The 22,461-nt window shown below is 41.5% G+C and overlaps 1 long non-coding RNA gene across 2 annotated transcripts in view; it reads right to left on the bottom strand.

Moving 5' to 3' along the window:
* Positions 1-22,461, bottom strand: part of LOC117025698 (uncharacterized) — a 71,384-nt gene that overhangs the window by 36,999 nt on the left and 11,924 nt on the right. Inside the window, exon 3 of one of the 2 annotated variants that reach the window (XR_004423646.1) lies at positions 11,965-12,162. The exons of the other annotated variant lie outside the window; for it this stretch is intronic. This is a non-coding gene — a long non-coding RNA (uncharacterized LOC117025698). Of the gene's footprint in view, positions 1-11,964; positions 12,163-22,461 lie in introns of those variants that run through there. 2 annotated transcript variants of the gene reach the window in all.

Below are 22,461 nucleotides of genomic sequence, written 5' to 3'. Positions count from 1 at the left end.
ATCCAAACCTGCCTGACTATTAAGAATCACCTTGGGCACTTGTCAGAATTATAGATTCCTAGGCCCTCAGAGACTCTGGGGGAAGGGAGGCTTTCCAGAGGAGGAAAGTGAGGCTCTGAAAAGATGAAATTATAAACTCAAATCCACACATGTGAGTGCAGAGCCAGGAGCAGAACCCCGCTCTGCTCGATCCCACCTTCTTTTGCATTATAATTAGAAAATGAGAGGGTTATAATTAGAAAATGGGGCCATATTTGCTTCAGCTCCAGCCCCTTTCTTCCATCACCACCTCCTATTCCACTTCCTGGAGTCATACACTTTTTCAGTTTCTTCAAGAATGTATCCTGTGTCACAAACTCAAATACCCACGATAGACAGAAGATCGCAGTAAATGATTGAAGCAGGACAGGTGGCAGGGCAGATGCAGCATCTGCCGAAGGCGGGGACTCTGGAAAACTAGGGTCCTTCCACGTCCAGGTTACTCCGCTGCTGGTGCTACTCAGCTCCCACCAGCTGTTTCCCAGTGAGAATGTGGGCCCAGCTTCACTAAAAGATCTAGATTTTCAGGTGAAATCTCAAAATGTCCCTCCCGTGATGACATTATGCTATGTAACACTCCATCTGAGGGACTTGAGAGAGAAAACCTGTGGCTGGCCCTGGAGAAGCAATTGCTGCGATGGGAACTGCCTATGGAGAGCGCCAGGTGGCCGGAAACTGCACATGGACTCTGGGCGCTAAGGGCTTCCGTCCTGCAACCCTGAGGAACTGAATCCTGCCAACGACACTGCGAGCTTGGAAGAAGATCCCACATTCAGAGAGGCCTGCAGCCTGGCAGCATTTTCATGAGTCCTCTAAGAACTTGAGCAGAGGACCCAGCCAAGCTGGATCCGGACTCCTGAACAACAGAAACGGTGTGATAATACCTATGTCTTGTTTTAAGCTAGCAAGGTTGCAGTAATTGCTTTTACAGCAACAGAAAACCAATGCACCCTCCCAGGCCTGCACTGTTTCGAGAGTGCTTCCAATTCCACAGGTTCCCTCTCTCCATCTGCCCTCAACATTTCTATCTCAGCTGGCTGTGAAGACGGACATTAATTTGGCAAAACTGATTTCTCATTTATGATTTACCTGCCCCTACTAGGGATCCTTAGTATTTTTGTAAGAGAGGATTTGGAGAAGTACTGGCCAAATCAAATGTGTAATTGATTCACAATGATGGAATTTCAGAAAATCACGCAGAAAAAGAGAAATAATTTGGCGCCCGCAGATGGTCCCAGTGGGCCTCAAGCCTTACCTTAGGTCCTTACCTAGGAATAAGTCCTGCCCACAGCAAAAACCCTGACCAGTGGAACCAGGAGCCAGGGATGGCACTGCCACTTATGCAGAAGACGTCCTGGGGACAGCTTCTGGGTTTTTTTTCTGAAAAATAGGGATGAGACCTCCCCTGCCTGCCTCAAAGGGCTATTGTGAGGACCATGCCGTTGGTGCATGAGTGTGAGATAAGCGGAAATATAGTATATTGGTCTCTGCCCCTGGTTACTGGCACAGAGCTCCTGACACCCGAGTAATTTCCTGGGTGACAGGAGTGTCTGTTGTTCTACTGAGGCTACTCTTAATGGGCCCCTAGACGGGGACTAGTCACTAGGAAGACCAAGCCATGACTAGAAGCTTGGAATGTTCAGCCCGACCCCCCATTCTCTTGAAAGGGGAGAAGGACTGGAAATGCAGTTAACAATTGATCCTGCCTACGTGATGAAGCCTCCGTAACAATCCCAATAGTATGGGGTTCAGAGAGCTCCAGGTGGGTGAACACATCCGTGTGTGTACCAGGAGTGTGACACACGCCAGCTCCACAGGGACAGGAGCTCCTGTGCTTGGAACGCTCCAGTCTTTGCGCTCTGTATCTCTTCATCTGTATCCTTTATCACGTCTTTTAATAAACTGGTAAATGTAAGTGTGTCCTTGAGCTCTGTGCGTTGCTCTCGCAAGTTAATAGAACCTGAGGAGGGCCGTGGGAACCTCCAATGTATAACCAAGTTGGACAGAAGTTGTGGGTAACCTGGGGACCTACTGCTTGTGACTGGCATCTGACGTGGGGGGCAGTCTCAGGGTACTGAGCCCTTAACCTGTGGGATCTGACACTACGTTCAGGTAGATGGTGTCAGAATTGACTAGTTAAACTGCAGAACACCCACCTTGGGAGGGGGGAAACCCTCACATCTGGTGACCAGAAGTGTCAGAGGTTATGAATGTGATAGTCATGTAAGAATAAAGGACAGACATAGGAAAAGTCAGCTTCCTTCTACTCGATGTGAAAGCACTCTGTAAGCAATGCACATACATACGTGTATATATATATATGCATGTATATTTACACATATATTTCTTTTGTTCCCCCACAGAAATAGATTGAAGCGATGAAGTACCGTGTTTCCCAAAAATAAGACCTATTCAGACAATCAGCTCTAATGCGTCTTTTGGTGCAAAAATTAATACAAGACCCAGTATTATATTATATTATATTATATTATATTATATTATATTATATTATAAATTATATTATATATTATATTATTTATATTATACTATATTACATTACATTATATTATATTATAGGCCTGGCCTTATATTATAGCAAAATAAGGCTGACTCTTATATTAATTTTTGCTCCAAAAGACGCATTAGAGCTGCTTGTCTGGCTAGGTCTTATTTTTGGGGAAACACGGTAACACAGATAATTTCAGCCCAAAAGACCCCGACGCACACATTCTCACTTCATCCCTGCAACTTCAGTACTGACCTTGCCCATGTCTATTGTCAGGCTTCCATTTCCTTGCCACCTCTCAGTTTCAACCAGAGGCTGACATTTAACTTCTCCCAGCTTCCATGCAGCTGCCAGAGGCCAGGGGAAACTGAAATGGGGCTCCTCTCACAGCCCAGCATGTGATTAACCTGGGAGGAAGAGACCTCCAGGAAGGTTACAGATGTCTGGGGAGTCCCCTGACACCAGGCCAAAAACAGCCCCATCAAACTGCCCCGGCTCTGTGCGTAGTGAGACTGAGAGCACTGAGTTCTGCAAACCCAAGCAGTCAAGCCCCTGAGAGTTCTAGAACTCTCTCTCACCCACAGGGCTCCACTGTGTCCAAATCTGTATTTCAAATGGCAGAAGTGAGCTACCACTTTCCTCTGACATCCATATGGCTTACAGTGACATCTACATTAGGCAAAGGGTTTTTATTGGAATTACATGGAGAAGAAAAAGAGTAAGAAAAAAAGGAAGAGGATGCTTTATCCTCCGGATAGTCAAACAAACAGAAAACACATAAGAAATAACGGCTTCCCATTTTAAAGCCAGGGGTTGAAGTGAAGGAACCCATGATTCATTGGAGAAGTGAAAAAACCCTTCTTCTTCAACTAAACTCAACGATTAAATTATATAATTTAATAATAAGGTAATAGTAATAGTAAAACAGCCATAACAATCCTAAACAGTCACTAAGTTTACCATGTGCCTGACACTGTGCTAAATGTTTTCCACACATTCTGTTACTCACTCCTCACAACAACCCTAAAGGGAAGGTACCATTAGTGTCCCGATTTAACAAATGAAAAAACCAAGGCTTGGTGAAGTAGAATAATTTATACAAGGTCATGCAACTAGCAAATGATAAAGCTGGCCCTTGAAGTGAGCCAGCTATGTCTGCCTCCAAAGCCTGTGTTCTTAACCCTTGTACCATCTTGCTCGCTGAAAATGGATATGCACAAAGATGCCCCCATTCTCCAGAAGAGCCAAGGATGCTGACCACAAATCTGCTCCCACTACAAACTCATGGTACTCCCTTCTCCCACCCTTGTTCTTCCAAGAGCCTCATCAAATAAGCCTGAAGCAGGGATTCTCTCCCTAGCTCCCCAAACCTTACAATGACCATCCCCTCCTCAGAGAAAAGATAATAGACCCCACACAATAGCTGTTAATATTAACAGTACCATCAATATCATTGTACTTTGTTCTCTAGGTATAAAATATTAATGATATACTTAAGTCCTGAGAGAGTCTATGGACTTGAACATTTTCAGAAAGTGAAAATTCTCTTTATTGGAGACAATTTAACTAACTCAATTTCCCCTGCAGCTTGATGCCAAACAAACAAATGGATATCATTTTAGAATCCAAGGGTTTGTCTGAAACAATTTCCGTGGGTGGCCAGAACTTGACCCTTTCATATTATTGACGTAGTTTGCAAAACCAGATTGGATTTTGATTGTTTGGCATCTTCTTTAAGGATTTAAAATTAGTAAGCAATGGAAAATGTGGAGCTAATAAGTTTACAATAGCATGGGGGAAAAAGCACGGGTTAAAAATTATCAGAAGTTTGCAAGCTGAAATTAATATTCAATGCATTGGGAGAAGGTAAAGTTTTGGCCAAAACGAGAGTGAAAGCAATCATTGGAGTAATGGCAGTCTCTGTGTGGAAGAGTAGATAATCATTTAGATGGGCATACGGAGGCTATCATGCATGGGAGTTTCACGCAAGTATAGTTTGGAGGTATACCTGATTATAAAGAAGGAAGGGAGGAAGAAAACAAAGGAATGAGGATCAGAAGCAAGGAAAGAGGGAAGGAGGAAGAAAGGAGAGATGAAAGAGGAAAGGCAAAAATGTGGACTCTAAGTTAAATCCAACATGGGCAAGTAAAATCTGTATAACAGCAAGCAAAAGATTTTCCAGTTCTCACCTCATGAAATCTAGATATTAAAAAATACAAAACAAAAAATATTAGATAATATATTAGAATTCTTGGTATCAGAACTTGACCTGTAGCTCAGAAAATAATAATAGGAACGTTTTTAAGGCCACAAGAAGGAGTGGAAGAGCATGGTAACAGAGAATATTGTTTTGGATGATATTTTTGCTATCTAGGTAAACTAAGTAGCAGTTTTCCAACTTTTGCTTTTCATAATAGCTATTATTTATTGAGTGCCTTGTGTACCCATCTCTGTGCTAAACACTATTTGTAATACTCTATTTGATTTAATCTTCCCAACAAGTGTACCAGATAACTGTAATTACCCTCATTCATTCATGAGAAAACTGAAAATGAGAGAAGTTAAGGTTCTCAAAGAAACATGGGTAGTAAGAGGCAGAGCTGCTCATCAGTGCCAGCTCTGTGTGACTAGGTAACCTGCTCAATCATGAGCGTCATCATCATCACCACCACCACCACCGCCACTTATAGAGCAATTTACAGAGCAGCATTTTTAATCCCCACCACAACCCCTTGAGGTGGTAACAACTGTTACTCCCATTTTACAAAATGGGAAACTGAGGCTCTGGAGGCTCAATAATGCCAAAGGTCACCTGGGTAGTAGGTTATGGAGTTGGGATATAAACTCAGACAAGCTGACTCCATGCATTAAATCACTGCCTGCTTCACTATTCTGTACATCTCAGAAATATGACTAACACTTGAAAACATTCCTGTTGATAAATGGCTTTGCTCTACTGTACAATGAACATGAGAAGTAGCATCAAAATCAGGTTCAATTCAGCGACAGGTCATTTAATACAGAGACCTGTTTTTTGTGTGTTATTTTCATTTTCTCACTTTGATGGAAATATGCTGTAATGAGTCAATTGTGATAAGTCACATTAATAGTCTATAGTAATAGAAATTAAAAAGTTGTTTCTTAGTCTTACTGAAGCAACAGTGAATTAACAAATTAAGAGAAATACTGTAAACAGAAAACAGTAAAGGAGGTGGCTAGAAACCCTTTCCCTCTACAGGCGTGGCAGCATATGTATATTTGTAGACACACACAACTTGGGCTATTTATTAGGTCTTGGTAACTGACTTGTACGTGAGGTAAATTTGCCTGGCAACAAATAGGAAAAATAATCAAGTTTGAAGAGCTCAGCTTATCTCCCCTTTTCCACTCTCTTCCTGCACTTTAACTTTCACAGTACATTGGTTAAGTTATAGGTATTGATCTAACAACTGAGAGGTACTCTAGAAAGAACACATTTTATAAAACATGAATTAGTTAGGATAAGATAGGCTATGCTACATTAAAACATGCGCCAGTGACTTAATGCCAGAAAGTTTAATTTCTTGTGCACACAGACCGCTGTGTCCATTGGGCAACTGTCTAGTCTCTGTCCTTCATTTGGGGACTCAGTAACCTGGGCTACTTCCACGTATGGCTTCACCATCTGAGGACATGGCCTTCAAGCTCACGGCAGCAGAGAAAGAAAGGGAGAAGGAAAGCTGAAGAATCACACACAGGCTCTTAAATGCTTTGGTTCATAAATGGCACATGTCACTCTGCTTACGGTTCAGTGGCAAATACCACTTATGGCCCAGAGAGCGTGGAAATGCAGGAAAGCAGGTGCATATCTGGTGGGTAATGAATGCCTCTGACACAAAGAATTACATACATGTTTTCTTAATACTACTACTAATACTAATACTACAACTAATAATAATACTATGTATTTATTATAACCAAAGTTCATTTTTCAAGGAGCAAACTTTCGGTTTTGTTCAGCAGTTCCACTAAGGTAATTTTGCTTCATTTTGTTTTTCTTTTTAATCTGCCGTAAACATTTCTACTCTTTAGGGTTAATTTTTGTTGTTCTTTTTATATCTTCTTGACCTGGGTAATTTATGTTTAATCTTTCTTATTTTCTAATAAAAGTTTAAGACTATAAATTTCCCTCTGAATACCACTTTGGCTACTTCCTATAATATTGGTTTCCTTGTGGTTTACTTTCCTTATGGTTTCTCTTTTTCTAAATATTTTGCAATTTTACTCTGACTCCCTCTTTCTCCAGATAATTAATTATTTAGGAATGTGCTTTGTTAATTTCCAAATGTACAGGTTTTGAGTGGTTCTCCTCTGTTGTTTATCATTTCTTTACATCGTAATCAACTAACATGTACCACCTATATGATATCAAAAAATGTTTAACTTGTTGAAATTTCTTTGGTCTGTTTTTTTTGCTATATTCCTCTTACTCTCTAAAGCACGGTGTAGAATTACCTACGGAGCTTTTACCAAAAAAAAAAAAAAAAAAAAAAAACACCTATAGTCAAAGGCTTCTTCAGGCTACTGAGTCAGAGTCTCCAGGGGCAGGTCCAGGCATTATCCTTTTTACCTTCCCCTTCACACCAACTACAGAAATGACTCTCACTTACATCACTGGCTGAAAACTTCTACTCCAATTATTTTGTAGATTTGGAGTTTGAGGAATTGGGAGTTTGGGAAAAGATTGCAGGAGGAGCAGATTGGGTATAATGGAGATGAAGAATCCTGCTTGACGATGTTTAGTATCTGTATCTTGTTCATCTTTGTGTCTCACTTGTCTTTGTATGCACAATGCCTGGCATGAAGAACTGTGGATGATTAGATGAATCAATAGTTACTTAAGCAACTAGGAACGTCATAGTGATAGCTAAAGGTCTGTGTGACCGATATAAAACCCTATTTCATCTTCTGAAATATCAACGCTTAAGAAAAGGTGTGACATTAACACTGTTTTTGTATCTTCTCCCCATGCATGACGTTAAGCATATAGTAAACACTTCATAAGTACATCTTAAATGTAAGTTACAAGCATGTGTATTAGTTTCCTACTGCAACTGGAACCAATTACCACAAATTTAGTGACTTAAAGCAACACAGACTTATTATCCTAGAGTTCTGGAAGTCAGAAGTTCAAAATGGGTCTCCCTGGGCTAATCAAGGTGGTGGCAGGGCTGCATTCCTTTCTGGAGGCTCTAGGAGAGAATCCCATTTTCTTGCCTTTTCCAACTTCTACCGTGTTTCCCCGAAAATAAGACCTAGGAGGACAATCAACTCTAATGCGTCTTTTGGAGCAAAAATTAATATATTAATATAATAGCATATTATATTATATAAGACCCGGTCTTATAGTAAAATAAGACCGGGTCTTATATTAATTTTTGCTCCAAAAGACGCATTAGAGTTGATTGTCCAGCTAGGTCTTATTTTTGGGGAAACACGGTAGAGGCTACCACATTCGTTCTTTTGGGACTCTTTCCATTTTCAAAGCCATCAGTGGCAGGTTTTCCTCAGAATGCCATTTCTGTTTCTAACTTTTTTGCCTCTGCCTTGCTCATTTAAGGACCCTTGTGATTACATTTGGCCCATCAGATAATCCAGGATCATCTCTTTATTTGAAGGTCAGCTGATTAGCAACTTTATTTCCATCTGCAACTTTAATTTCCCTTGCCATATAACATAATATATTCACAGGTTCTGGAGATTAAGACAAATACATCTTTTGAGGGCTATTATTCTATTCTATCACAGCATGTAAGACCAAAAAAGAAAAAAAAGAAGAAGAAGAAAAATTATAATGAATGGACAAAATTAAGTGGTAATATTAACAGTAATAAGATTAGAGATATATCAAGATTGGTGCATTAGACATTAATATTCTGGAACAAAACAAAAAAAGTCTGTATTTGATGTTATCAGCTAATTTCAAGTGTGTACACACACACACACACACACACACACACAAATATCCTGGTTAGCTGATGCCACAGCTGGAATATCACTGCTTACTTATTAGACAGACTAAACAAGAAATGAATGACGTGTTATACAATTTTGCGGAAAATGTTCCCAAATTGTTTTCTTCCTGGTAAAGGATTATTTTCTGGTCATTCCATTCCAGCGCACCTATCACATTCCTGGAAGATTTCTAGGAGGATGGATACATGTCTCAATATTTGCCTACCCAGCTTTAGCGGTCACTGCTGAAGGACAGTTTAGTGACAGTCCAGGTGCACTCCCGAGACAGAGCCCGCTGCCCTGATTTAGAGGCAGAGGCTGCTCCACGTCGCCCTCTTGTGCAGAGGGGTAGAGAAATCCCTCCCTGTTTCTACCCAACCTTGGCTAAAACTCCATGGAAAACATTTGTTTCGAGAGTGAAGTTCCTCAGAGCTTTGAGAATCCACTTTTTTCATCACTTTAAATCTACTTATTGGGAAATCTCTCTAAAACATATTACACAAAAATAATCATCACACTGAGTCAATACTGAATGAGAGGTCTTAATAGCATAAAATACATTATTCATTTCCTTGCCTTGTAAAGAGTACTCTAAATGCAATTTTAACTCTTCTTCCTGGCTGGGGACCTCTGTTCTTTGACTGTTCCATAGAGCAGATAGAATACCAATTATTCTTTTGCATGTTTATGACATTTGAAAAAGGTGTTTTTTTTCGTTATTGCTGTTGTTCTGATTTTTTTGCCTCCTTTTGCTGTCAGTGGTCACGTTTTGATTTTGAGTTTGTCAGCGCGCCTTCCCTTAGCAGCTTCCTTCCCTTTTTCATTTGCTGTGGAGACAGTAACTAGGATACCAAGCTAGTCAGAATTGTAAGTGAAACGGGGTTAAACAGGCCTATAAAGATCTCTCTTTCAAATGAAATGTGTGAGATTTAAGGGAAAATCCGAGTGACCTTGCACACAGGACTGCCCGTCTGGAATTCGTGACTGTTTGACATCTATTTGGCTGCTTAGTAGCTATTTTTACCTCTGCTATTTTTGTTCTGAATAGGTTAGTGTGAAATAGTTGTTTTGGCAAGATGAAATATTGCTATATTTTCCAATTTGCCAAAGCCTAGAAATGGAATAACACTTCCTCAGTCCTGGGATCGTGAAAAAAGAAAAAGAAAAAGAAAAGTCATGACCCTTTCAATGCTTGTGGCAATATGACATGAAATTAGGACTGCAACTTAAATGTCCATTAACAGGCGAACACGCAAAGGATGGCTCATCTGTATGACGAAGTAGTAAGCAGCTATGAACTGTGTATACCATATACACATGCTAACTGGCAAATACGTTTAGTTGTGGGGGCAGGTACACTGATAAAAAATGCTGCTCTTCTGGTCCCCCAGGGGACAGTTCTGATATATCTCATAAGGCTGCTCTGGAGGTACCAGCAGGATTTAGCACATCACCCACTGCCCCACTCAGTAATGCATTCTTATACCTTTCTTTGCCTGCTTCATCCCCCCCCCCCCAACCCCAGTCCTTACGTGCTTCTGGTGATCACCTCCCCAAGTCCCTGCACACAGCCTTGTCTCAGGCTTTACCTTTGGGAGAAGCCACGGAAAGAAAGCTGTCAAGGGAGAAAATAGTGTTTAGAGTGGCTGCACCCATCTTGCAACCATGAAGGGAAGATGAAGAGAATTGCAAAAACACTGAGCCAGAACCATTGCATCATTGGATGACAGAACAACCATCTTCCTCTAACATCTTACTCCATGAAAACAATAACCCTCCATTAATTCACTTGCAGTTGGGTTTTGTGTGATTTGCAGACAAAAGTACTTCTTGGGAGTATTTTATTCAGAGCTGACCGCAGAGGAGTGAGGCCTCTGCGTGGGGAAGCTTGGGGGGGTGGACGCCAGGCAGCTTCCCGGGTACGGAGTTCGAGCTTGGGGAGGACGCTGGTTTGAGAGAAGCAGAGACAAAAGACAAACACAGTCTTGTGGTTTAAATTCTTCTACCAGTGAATTCTTCTTTTTGCCTGAAATAGTTGAGGTATATAGTTTCTATCACTTGCAAACAAAAATCCTGTCTAATTTAAGTATGAGCTCATTCTTATTTTACAAAAAAAAAACAAAAACAGACCCCCCCAAAAAAAAAAAAAAAAAAACCAGTGGCTGTTTATGTCCATGTAAGCATGGAAAAAATATAAATGGATGTACTAAACGGCTATCAGTAGTTATTACCTGGGAGAGTTAGAATAGAGGGAAGAACGTATGTATCACTTTTACTTTTACAAACTTCTCAATGTTTAAACTGGTTATAACCAGCTTGTATCATTTTTGTAATTTTAAAAGACTGAAAACTGCAGAAACTGAGATTTTAAAAAGGTGTGTTGTTTTATGCTGTTACGTTTGAGCTATATGGCAATTGAAAACCAATACACATCATTACAAACCTGAGAACCACTGCTTGCAAACCACCCAACAAACCTCAGACAACCACAAATCCCAACGCCTGCATAAAACCAGTAATAACGTGCAGACTGAGGGCCTGATGCCGGGAAGTTGTCTCCAACCGGCCTGTGACTGTGACCGCCTGACCCTCCAACTCACTCACACATTATTTCCATTATTTCTCCCCAAATCCACCCCAAATAAGCCCATACTCTAAGGTAAAAACAAACAAACATAAAACAGTGTGCTTGCTATGCAAATGCAGCTTCAAAGAAAGCTCATCCACTCACCCCTTTCCATCCCAAGGCATTTCCAGACAGAAAAATCTAGAATTTGCACAGCTCCATGAGTCTGTGTAAACAGCCTGGAGTGTTGCTAGAGGAGGTGGGAAGTGTGCTGAGCCAACCTAAGCACACAGGCTGATGAGAAGGAGCCAGGACCAGAGAGGATGGGGCCATGGGAAACTGATACAGCTGGCTCAGTCACAAGCCACTTGGTAGGGGAACCAAAGCACGTAATCACGGGGACATGACATTCTCAGTGGACATGGGGTCAGCAAGTGAAGCACAGAGAGCTAAACGAAGACCAGGTGACAGTTCTGAGTGACGCCAGCAGAACCCCAAGTGGTGGCTGGAGGGTGGCAGCAGAATAGATCTTGTGTGAGCCTGGGGGGTTGGAGGCAGCGTCTGATGATAGGTGAGACCCAGAATTCTGGGCAGGGATACGGAGGCAGAAATTCGGGGTATGAATAGTAAGAGCTACACATGCACACTTACTATTAATACATGCCAAGTGCTGTAACCTCATACTTCACTTAATTCTCCCAAAAACCTTGTAAGGAGGGAAGTTTTATCATTTCCATCTCTCAAATGAAGAAACTAAGGTAGACAGAACATATATGATTTGCTCCAAGTCACAAAGCTAATATTATTAGCCAGCTAGGGCTGTCATAACAGAGTAACACAGACTGGGGGATTTAAACAACAGAAATTTATTTTCTCAGCATTCTGGAGACTCGAAGTCCAAGATCAAGGGCCTGGCAGGGTTGGTTTCTGGTGAAGCCTCTCTTCCTGGCTTGCAGAGGGCTGCCTTCTTGCCGTGTCCTTGTGTGGCCTTTCTTCCGTGCGCAGGTGGACAGAGAGATCTCTGGTTTCTCTTCCTCTTCTTATAAGGACACCAGTCCTATCAGATTAGGACACCATCCGTATGATCTCATTTACTCTTAATTACCTTCTTAGAGGCTCTATCTCCAAATACAGTACATAGGGAATTAGGGCTACAACATATGAATGGGGGGGTGGGAGGGGAAGACAGACAATTCAGTTCATAAAAGCTAGTTAGTAGCAAACACAGACAGCATGACTCCAGAGCCTAATATCCTTTGTGTCTATTTTTACATTTTACTGAGGTATAACGTAAATATAGTTCAATGAGTTTTGAATAAATGCATACATCCTTGTGATTCACACTCCTAGCAAGAACTACACAGCACTCTTAACCATTACACTCTACCAGACTCTCTGAGGACAGGAGGTGATGCCACTGGTCCATTTCATGGCAGCCAGGCCTCCTCCCTGGCACTGCAGATACAAAGCTCACTTGCATGAAGACATACTTCTGAGCTCTCTCCCACACCCAACCACATGCGGTTCCGCCTGTGCCAGCCCTCAGGCTCTGCTACTCGGTTCTGGATCCCAGGAGACAGACCCTTGCCAGCTGTGTTTCTCAGGGTATTTCTCCCCCTCCCTCTCCGCCTAAGGCAGTGTCTCTGGCATCTCCTCTGAACGTCCAGCTCCTACCAGGCAGTCCCACCATGGTTTCCCAACAGATGACCGTACTGCCTTCTCCACTTTGGTTAAAAAAGTACTTCCTCCCAGTTGACCTCCAGTTTAGAAGTAGCAGTGGCGTCCTGCTGTTGTTATTCTTTGGGTTATGTTGCCATCCATTGTTTGGCTTCTCAGCTCTTCCATCTCATATATAAACAGTTCTCTGCATTCAATCCCAGGTTTCAAATATTCAGCATGCTTTCTCTCTTCCTGGTTACACTCTCCTAGTACACTGATAAATCACCTACTTGTCAGGACAGGCTCAGAAACTGGGGCGGTTCTAGGCATTAGAGGGAGCCCATGCACAGAGGCCGAAAGGTACCGGAGTCGTTAGCAGAGATTTCTCTAAGAGGATACCAGAGATCGTATTTACATTTGTTCTCCACTTGTTGACATCTTGTTGGTCCATCCTGTTAGTATATTAGCACTTTGCTCCAATTCATTCATTGCCCATGGCTCACCTGGATCTCTGCAAGCTCTCAAGCCTAGAGATGCTTCTATCACCTGCTTCTTCAGCTAATGTCATGACGCGAAGCTATTAATTGGGTTTGTCAAACTGCCACATATTTTTTTTTTAAATGTGTTTGCCCAAATGAAGTGGCAGGGGAGAAAACAGTGAGCGAGGAGGGCAAGATGGGACACTTCAACACTGACGAAACTTCCACAGCCAGTGGGTACCCTGCCAACCAGTTGGGTGGGGGAGAGGAAGCCTCTGTAGAGGCTTAAAAGAGGCAAAATGCCCGGTCAGTTCTGACTCCAGTTTACAGCAGGCTCTGGCTAACCGTAAAATCCGTACTGAGTAGATCCCCAGGATGACGGCAGAAGGACCTCCATCTGTAGTTTGGCTGCAAAACTAAGCCTTGTCTTCCAAGAGCCTTTGCCTTGAGGAGGGAGAATCGGGAGGCAGACTGCACCCACTGGCTCGCTGCCCTATATCCGGGGACTTCTCCAGAACCGCAGTGGTTGTGAGGCAAACTTCCTCTGTCAGCTCACACCACCTAAGTAACGAGCTGTTGGCCTGTCCTGACTGCAGGAGTAGAAGCCCCACTGTCAGGGGGTAAAAACCAGCTAGTTCCCACTTCTCCGTCCCTCTCTCTGTGATAGATCACTTTAGCCGGGAGAACTGTCGTGAACCAATGGGGCAGCTAATGGGAGAAATGTAACCACACACACACACACAATAAATAAATAAATAAAGGATGAAAGAATCCTGTTAGTCACAGAGCTTTTCATCTGAACCTCAGAACAGGCTCTTGCTCTCTGTTAGAATAATAAAATCACAGTCTTGCACTGTATCAGCTCTGCAAACAAAAGCAGCTCCCTAGAATGCAACTCTCGGGGGTGTCTGAGTCGGATTTAGTTCTCATGGGGAAAAGCACACATTCAAAGGAGACATGGAGTAGCCTTAAGAAAGTCAAAGAAATAAATAATCTTGCTATTCAAACGAGGAAAACACAGGCTGTGGGGCAGCTCTCCTCTGTGGTTGATTCAACCCCTGGTGAACACACAGCATGGTCTCTGCCCAAGCTGGAATTTCCCCACAGCAGACCAGCACCTGCAGAGGTCCAGCAGAATGCCAGGCCTGACTTTTAGACCTTGGGAAATAGGGTGAGAAGGAAGGGCTGGAGAGATATTTGATTCCAAAGGAAAATCACAGAAACCAGAAGTTATTGTACGAGAAGGACCTCAAAGCAGGTGTCTGCAACTATTTTAAGGGTACAGAAATACTCTTTGTGGAAAAAGGTTTAGGAAAAGAAAAAAACTCAGAGTGCATGAGTATCATATTATGGGAACAAAATGTTCTCCTAAATCAAAAGCCATTATGGAATTGGTTGTTTTAATATCACGTAAGCACCTAAGCAGCAGTCCTGCGAGGTAAAGAAATGTGGGTTCGGTACCTCTGTTTTACCATTCTTCATCCACCCCACCCCCATCTCGCTTCACTCCTGCCTTTAGCACGCCCTTTCCCCAAAGTCACCCAGGACTCAGAATTCTCTGAAAGGAGAGTGTTCCTTTAAATTATTCATAGTACAGTGCTACTGACTTCCTATCTTTCCCTTCCCAGAAATATTTGCTATGTAAGAATTCAGTGAAAATGAGCAATGCTTGAAACAAATAATGAATCACCGCTGGTAAAATTTCAGGCACTTGTAAAGATTTCATTAGGGGTGCGGGGAGTCTCTTGCCCACACCCTAAATGATACCATGTATAAAAATATTCTATAACCTTGACTTCTTTTAGAGCACTAATTCACATTGTATTGTGTGAGAACATTATTTTTAAAATGCTGACTTTCAAAAGTTGAGATCACAACTTTCAATCAAAATAGCCATGTGAGTAAAGAAGGCCAGCAGAAAAATATTTATGAATTTATTTCAAATTTGTGTTCTCCTCCTCATGTTTGAACTTGTATATCAATAAAGGTATGGGAGGGGTGGCCGGATGGCTCAGCTGGTTAGAGCGTGGGCTCTCAACAGCAAGGTTGCTGGTTCAATTCCCGCATGGGATGGTGGGCTGTGCCCCCTGCAACTAAGATTGAAAACAACGACTGGACGTGGATGAGCTGCGCCCTCTACAACTAGATTGAAGGACAACGATTTGGAGCTGATGGGCCCTGGAGAAACAGTCTCTTCCCCAATATTCCCCAATAAAATTAAAAATTAAAAGAAATCTTTCTTTAAAAAAAAATAAAAATAAAGGTATGGGAAAGTTTTTTCAATAACCAGCAAACCTTTCTAAAACTGTGTTCGATCTTGTCACATTTCTTTTCTACCAGTGCACCAAACAATTTTGGCAGTGTTTTACCCAAATCACACTCTGGTCCCAGTAGCGATAAAATCCATCGGATGATAGTTGTATGTCCATATTTAGAATTATAAGGGATTGACATTCTCATTCCTGACTATGGTAGACTATGGCCAAACATGGCTACAATACAACACATGTTCTTTCATAATATGACTTTGCCACTCCTCCCATCAATAGATGGAATCTACTATACTTCCTCTCCCCTTTAACCTGGGCTTGCTTTGTGACTAGCTTTCACCAGCAGAATCTGGCAGAGGTGACTCAGTGTGATTTCTAGGCTGTGGCTTTAAGAAGCCTTAGGACTTCCATTTCTTGGGGCACCGAGACTTCAGGTAAGGAAGTCCAAGGAGCACTGAGGTGCCCCACCTGACAGCCGGCCGCGGACATGTGAGTGATGCCATCATGCATCCTCCAGCCCTACTCATGACCAGCCAACACATGTAGAGCAAAAGCAAGCCTTCCCCACTGAGTCCTGCTCAAACTGCAGATCTACAGAATCATAAGCAAATTAGTGCTTCAGGCTATTGTGTTTTGGGTTATTTGCTATACAGCAGTAGATAACCAAAACACTGATCTTACACAAAAATGACTAAATTATATACAGCTATCCAGAATTGACACATCAAAGATGAGATACTTGACCTCAGAAAGTGTAATCTGTCTCAGTACAAAAATGTAAAGGATTAAAGTCCAAATTATGCTCTGAATCAGAGACTGCTCCTTCAACATCCACGCTTCCCTTCTTCTATGGTGCTGGTTCTCAAAGTGTGGTCCTGGACCAGCAGTATTAACAACACACAGGAACTGGTTAAAAATGCAAATTCTTGGCCTCCTACTGAATGAGAAACTCTGGGGCTAGGGCCCAGCAATGTGTATTTCAACAAGTCTTGCAGGTGATTCTGATGCATGCTGAAGTTTGAGAACCACTGTTGTACAGCAATAAAACTTCTGATGTTTGACTGGTATGCCTGGCCTGGATAAAGACCAGGTAAGGTGGCTAGGTAAGGCAATGATGAAGTTCTGGCCAGAAGTAAGCAGAAACGGGACAAGTGCTGTTCCCACCCATGTCCCTTTCACCTTTATGCTGGCTGGAATTCATGTATAATTGCTAGAGCCCCAGAAACTGTCTCAGACCATGACATGATCCTGGGAAATGAAACGATGAAGAGCAAGAAGATGGAAAGAGCCTGGGACCCTGATGGGATGGAGCTGTCTCATTAGCTCTGGATTAACTCCCTGACTGCCTGAACATGAGAGACATTTCTATCTTGTTTAAGCTCCCGTTTTTTTAAAGTTCTGCCCCTCACAGTTAAATACGACCCTAACTTACACACCACTCTCATAAAGGAGTCCCCCCTCCCATCACCTGAGACATTCTTCGATATAAGAATATTTTCTTTGCGTGTCATAGCTAACCTTTGGATTATTTCTTTAGTTCCTTATTCACCGTCTCCCTATTTGATAGGAAGCTCGATGAGGGAAGTTTTGTTTTGTGAATCAGCATCTAACACACTTCTGCCCTCACAATAGAGACTTGGTGAATATTTACTGAATTGAATGGACAGATGGAAGGACGGATGTAGGCACACCAAATTTTGTCCACACAGTCTTTCAACAATGATAAACCAACAAGTCTCAAAATCAATCTTTCTTTTAAATACTGAACATCCAGCAAAACTATCCTTCCCTCACTTCCCACCTCAGTTCCACAATTTATGAAGCAATAATATTAATAACCAATACTTGTATATGCCTTAATATGTGCCAAGGACAAATTCCAATAGAGGGCATCCTATAACATACCTAATCAATATTCCACAAAACTGCCAAGGTCATCACAAACAGGAAAGTCTGAGAAACTGTCACAGCCAAGAGAGCCTAAGAAGACAAGACTACTAAGTGTTACATAGTATCCTGGATGGGATCCAAGAACAGAAAAGGATATTAGGTAAAAACTAAGGAAACCTGAGTAAACTACAGACTTTGGTTAGTAATAATGTATCAATATTCACTCATTGCTTGTAACAAATGTACTATACTAATGTAACATGTTAATTATAGGGAACCTGGGGATGGGGTTGGGTAAGGGGAGAGGGAAGTATATATTCTCTGTGCTATCTGCTCATTTTTCTGTACATCTAATATTGTTCTAAAACTAAAGTCTACTAGTAAAAGAAATATGCCAAATACTTACATATATTAACTCCTGTTACATATATTAATTCTCATAAAGACTGAGACAGGTACTATGAAGAGCCCTGTTTTACAGATATTTGCAAAAGAGTACATTAAGGTTGGTTTCCCCAAATCCTTGAGGTTTAGAGTATATGTTTCTTCTGGATCAAAATTTATTTGATTCAGTCATTTAAATAATGTGTATTGATTACTGTGTGTCAGCCAGAGGCTGAGCTTAGGTGATTCTATGAAAAGAGTCAAAATTCGGAAGGCAGAAAGGGCTTTGTATCTGCCTGCTGAAATTTAAAAGGCACAAGCAAACATTTTAGAGTTTGTACAATTCTAAAATGTGTCATATTTTCATGTTGACAGCACATACACTTCTCCAACAGCTAGAAACAACTGAGCTTGACATCTAATTATCAAGACTACTTATTTAAATATGAAGCCACCGGATGGTACATATTGTGAAGAACACATAAATCATACATCATAAGTTATAAAGCTGATTCGGGAGTGGATTTGTCTTATCCCAAGTACCAAAATAGCTAAGGCTTGATCTATGAGGACAATCCCTGGTCTAAGCTGAAAGAACACCTCAAATGAGAAAAATCGCTATGTCATTGCATTCCTTTCTAAAGACATTCACTGTGAACTACCTTCACTACTACATTGGCTACCAGAATCTTAATGTTTTCATTACAGCCTACGCTGTTGATCAACACAGACTTGGCACCTTGGCTGGTCAGGCTGAGGTTCTGGCCCATGGACTTTGACCATGGAATGCTGGCAGTACTCACTATGATGCCATACGCACAAACAAAAAGCTTGCTGAAATTTTTTTTGCCAAGTCTATGACCTATGGGGTTTGACTTCCATACTCTGAACCGTAATCAGGTAGTGTCCAATCTAAACATCCAGCTGAAACAGGGAGTACTTTGCATCTGTGATTTCATTTTTTCTCGTGGTTCCCCCTCAGCTGTCTCACTACTTCCTAAAAGTTCAGTGGAGGCATTAGCTCCTTCACAATGTTTTTCTTAACCTGCTCATTGTGGGCCATTTCTAGACACTCCCATGGCACCTTGTACTGACCTCACAGGATTTGTTTTAAGTCAGTACAATTCAACAAGTGCTGAACGAGTGCCCATGAGACACTGCTCTAGGCACTTGGGAATCATCAGTGAACAAATCAAAGATGCCTGTCATTGTGAGGAAATAAACTGTAATAAATAAGTAAATTTTATAGTATGCTATACTGGTAAGTCCTGTGGAAAAAAGAAAACGTGGAGTGGATTTAAGGGTGATGGAGTAGACTGGGGTACAGAGGGAGATTCAGGATACAGTATTAATTAGGATGGCCAAAGTAGGCTTCAGTGAGAACACGAGATTTGTGCAAAGACTTGAAGAGGGTGAGAGGGTTAACTATAGATCCTGAGGCTAGAACAAGAGCTAGGGCAGAGATCCTCAGGCAGGAGCATGCCTGGTGAGACTGGGAAACAGAATGGAGGCTAGTGAGTGGGGAGTATGCCCCAGAAGGGAGTAGGAGGGGGGGAGAGAGGTGAAGCAGGAAACATCACAGATTACATAAGGCTTAGGGTCCAACACAGAGACTTCACCTTTTACTCTGACTGGCGTTATGCTGGGTTTTGAGGAGAGGAGAGACAAGATCTGACTTATTTTTGCAAGATTCACTCAGACCACTATGTTGAGAATAGAAATGTAGGGGGGCCAAGACAGAAGCAGAAAAACCTGTTGCGAGATAATTATAGGTGAGAGTTGAGGATGCCTCGGGCTAGTGAAGTAGCAGTAGAGGAGGGCAGATGGGAGCCAGATTCTGGATTTAGAATCCTAGTGGATTGGATTTTCGGTATAACAGAGAGAGGAGAGCCAAAAATGACTCCAGGGATTTTTGTCCTGAGAAAATGACTACAATGGAGTTATCATGAACTAATGTGGGGACCACCATGTAGGAAGCAGATTAGGATGTAAAAGCAGGAATTCAGAAAAGAGTATGAATTTGGTTGTCTGAAAATATTCTGTTGACACTTGCTGGTAAGATGAAATAAGCACAAGGAGAGTGGGTGTCAGTGGTTTGGAAGAAAATCTGGGATTTGGCAGAGGGGCACATTTTAGAAGTGCTACACTTCTAATTTCTAACACTTGATATCACAGACAACATTATGGAAAAAAACACAGAAATCAATATCTCTAAGACAAAAAGTAATTCTGAAGAATTAGACTCTGAACATGGAAAAGTTCTACAAATACCTTAGACAATTTGTTTACTTTTACCTTTTTATATGTGGCCTGAGATAAAATGTAATTTTAAAAACCATCTAAATAAGTCTAAAATTTTTTCAATAAATAGAAGATAACTTTAGTGATAAGTAATCACCGTGTAATAGTTTAATGGGCAATTTTTTCCTAGTGACACAAAAAATACCTTTAATTGGACATAATGAGACACAATTAAAAAAAAAATCTAATACTTACTAATCACTTACAGTGAGCCAGGGGCAGTGCTAAGTCATATACAGAGAGAGCCAAAAACATGTATACACATTTTAAGAAAAGAAAAAAATTATTAAAATTGTAATACTCAATATATACCAATCACAAAAGATGAATACAAGTCACGTTTGACTTCTGCAATGACAAGAGGTGCTCAAAGTGGTTACCATCAGCATCCAGACACTTCTGATTACAGCGAACTACTGCTTGAGCAACGCTGACCAAAGTGTCCACTTGTGTACATTTTTTTGGCACCCCCAATACATGGAAGTTTTCATCCTCACAACAATCATATGACATAGTTCCCATTCTCCCTCCCCCCCTTTTTTAGACAAAGCTCAAAACAGTAGAGAAAACCTGTCTTCTGTATGTCCCATACAATCTCTGTACTTTGCCATTTTCTCCCCTTGGAAAAAAGTCATCAGCCTCATGTTTAGTAATTCTTCACCTTGAAGAATTGTAAGAATAAAACCTTCAGCGTGGGTCTCCCACGCCTGCTCCATGTGACTCCAAGCACAGCTGCTATCTCTGCTGCACATGGACTTCTAATTCCAGTCTTTTGTGTCCTGTTTTTGGTTTTGTTTAGTTCCCTTGTTTTAGGTCAATAAATAGGCATTGAAGGAGGTGCTGGGCTAATAGGATGAGTAAAACTTTATCCCTGGTCTTGAGGCATTTACAGTCTAACAGGCTGGACAAATACATGAATGACTAATGTATGTCATAACACGTGATGGATGCTCTGCTCTGTGTGTGCAACAAGCTCTGACAGTGAAGGGACAACTTGGGGCAAGCCTTAATGGAAAGAAAGAGAGGGTGTTTTTTCAATTCCTTTGGCTTCAGGACAATTCTAGTAAACATTCCTGGGCTGTAGCTATCCACTTAGGGAGTGTTTTGATTATAGCCCTTTCATAGCTTGCAACATGTGGGCCACCAGAGCATATGCTATTGGACTAAGATGATAGGCTGTAAGCCCTGAAAACGATTCAGTTCTGGCTTCCTGGAAAAAGTATGAGAAACTCTGACACACAATTACAAAAGCATTCTACCGGTTCCACTCAAAACCACAATTACAAAAACTATTCAGCACTGTGCCACAGAAGCGGTATTAGTAACAGTTACAGAGTGTTATACAGTAACATACTAAATAACATTTGCAGATTACAGGAATCTATACAGGGTAATTGTACTGGGGTGTAGGGGACCGGAGAAAAAAAGGATGTACTCAGTTCTGGAAAAAGATCGTCCCAGAGAAACTGCATGAACGTGGAAGAAAAAGTCACCCTGTCAAGAGCCAGGGTTGGGAGCTCCAAATTCTAGCAAATTCAATTCCATTTCGCTGACATTTATAACCCTCATTCATAGTTTGAGAGTACGTTTACTAAGGGACCTGTTATTTTATGAGGATCGCAGAACTGTGAAGGGATCTGCTCTAATGGATGAGGATGAAACAAAGTATTTTTCCTGACCTACAGATGCAAGAGCCTACTGATATAAAATCTGCTTGTGCAGAGTCACCATGGACTTGTGTATCCCCTCTAAGATCTTTTGGCAACAAGGTATTTCCTGGAAGAAGCAACAATGTAGTTAATGCAGTGTACAGAAACATACACTAAATCGTCATTTTTGATAGGTCCTTCCTAAAAACGTATGTCAAATACTAAGAGACTAGAATTTAGCTGACTGGAGTAGATTCTTTGCTAAGAAAAGTCTACACAAAAAAAAGGACACTGGCAATCATGACATTGAAATTTTTTTAGGGTTCTTACTCTCATTTGTTGCCTAGGGATCTGTACAGACAAAAAGATCTATTATCTCCTTCCTTATCATCCTTACACTCCCAAACAAGTAACCTCTTTCTAAATTCCTTACAGAAAGGGTCAGGGTGAAGAAGGGACGCACGTCTAGGTGGAAGGAGCTTTTGAAAATAGACAGCGTCCCTTCTCCCATTCTATCTTTGGATGTTACTGATATAAGTGTGTTGTGTCTGAAAAAGAAAACTTGAGTATCACTCATTAAGTATCTGAACATACAAGTCAGATACCTTGATACAGTTAGTTTTAGCAGATACAGTAACTCTTACCTCATAAGCTAACCATGGTTTCATAGCCTTTCACTATGCAGAGATGGGGGATGCTTTTTTGGGGCGTGGTTTGAACCGTT

The sequence above is a fragment of the Rhinolophus ferrumequinum genome, chromosome 8 (assembly GCF_004115265.2).
Source record: "Rhinolophus ferrumequinum isolate MPI-CBG mRhiFer1 chromosome 8, mRhiFer1_v1.p, whole genome shotgun sequence".
Taxonomy (NCBI): domain Eukaryota; kingdom Metazoa; phylum Chordata; class Mammalia; order Chiroptera; family Rhinolophidae; genus Rhinolophus; species Rhinolophus ferrumequinum.
Note: the sequence above shows the minus strand (reverse complement) of the source record. Positions and strands in the feature narration are given on the sequence as shown.